Below are 1,563 nucleotides of genomic sequence, written 5' to 3'. Positions count from 1 at the left end.
TCTCTAGGGTAGGTTGAGCGCGCTAATCGTCCCAGCTCAGGCCAAATTTCCGGTGAAGCCTGGCAGGAGCTAAGACATTTAAATAGCACCATTGGTCTTGTCATTAACATTCTTGTAATACATGTATCTACTATTTAAAAGATGAACGTCTTATTAATCCAGCCGCTGTGTCAGATTTCAAGAAAGGTTTGAGCTGCAAAAGCAAAAAAAACTGCGGATTGTTTTCTTTCCTGAAAGGGGAAGCGGGCCCCCCCTGCGCAAAACCACCCACACAATTATTACTTAGCCTTGTTCCCAACCAATGCATTAAGCGTCACGAAAGTCAGTAATGAACAATAACGATGAAATCGGTTATCAGTTGAGAGATGGTTTCCTCTTGGTGGCAATGCCAAGTGTCGCTAATACTTACGAGTGAATGTTAATTTTGTTTGATAAATCTAATTTTTGATAGCCTAACACGAAACATTTGTAAAACCGGTGCGTCGTGATTTCCCTCTCATTCAAGTTAATGACTTTTTCATTGGCAAGATAAGCAAACTTATGGAGGACATGCCAACAACAAGCGCTGACACTACACATCCAAGTATATTATGTATATTATGACCAAATTATGAAAGACAATCAGTGTGGAAGAGGTGAAAAAATTGTTGTCTCTCAACAATGACAAGAAACCGGGGTCTGACAATATGGATGGAAAATTACTGAGGATAATAGCAGAAAATATTTCCACTCCTATTTTCCACATCAWTTTAAGCCTACTAGAGAGCATGAAGTCATTCCGCTACCCAAGAATAGTAAAGCCCCCTTTACTGGCTCAAATAGCCGACCAATCAACCTGTTTTCAACCCTTAGTAAACTTCTGGAAAATGCTATTTCTAAGTAAACAAATTGACAACAGAATTTCAGCATGTTTAAAGGGAAGGACACGCAACAAGCACAGCACTTACACAAATGGCTGATGATTGGCTGAGAGAAATTGATGATACAATGATTGTGGGGGCTTGTTAGACTTTAGTGCAGCTTTTGACATCATCGTTCATAGTCTGCTGCTGGAAAAATGTATGCGTTATGGCTTTACACCCCCTGTTATAATGTGGATAAAGAGTTACTTTACTCTAACAGAACACAGAGGGTGTTCTTTAATGGAAGCCTCTCAAATATAATCCAGTTAGAATCAGGAATTCCYCAGGGTAGCTGTTTAGGCCCCTTGCTTTTTACATTTGTTTTACTAACGACATGCCACTGACTTTGAGTAAAGCCAGAGTGTCTATGTATGCAGATGACTCAACACTATACACGTCAGCTACTACAGTGACTGAAATGACTGCAACACTCAACAAAGAGCCACAGTTAGTTTCAGAGTTGGTGGCAAGGAATAAGTTAGCCCAAAATATTTCTAAAAATAAAAGCATTGTATTTGGAACAAAACACTCACTAAACCCTAAACTAAATATTGTAATAAATTATTTTCTAGATGGGAGGTGAATTGATTTGTACAGGTTGTAATGTTTATTTTTTTTGTTATTTCCTGTTTTTACAGCTTCGATGCTCTTGGAAGCCTGG

At 38.8% G+C, this 1,563-nt stretch overlaps 1 protein-coding gene across 2 annotated transcripts in view; it reads left to right on the top strand.

Moving 5' to 3' along the window:
* Nucleotides 1-1,563, top strand: part of LOC111971037 (neural cell adhesion molecule 2) — a 439,128-nt gene that overhangs the window by 158,770 nt on the left and 278,795 nt on the right. The window lies entirely within an intron of this gene.

This window comes from Salvelinus sp. IW2-2015, linkage group LG12, assembly GCF_002910315.2.
Source record: "Salvelinus sp. IW2-2015 linkage group LG12, ASM291031v2, whole genome shotgun sequence".
Lineage (NCBI taxonomy): Eukaryota > Metazoa > Chordata > Actinopteri > Salmoniformes > Salmonidae > Salvelinus > Salvelinus sp. IW2-2015.
Note: the sequence above shows the minus strand (reverse complement) of the source record. Positions and strands in the feature narration are given on the sequence as shown.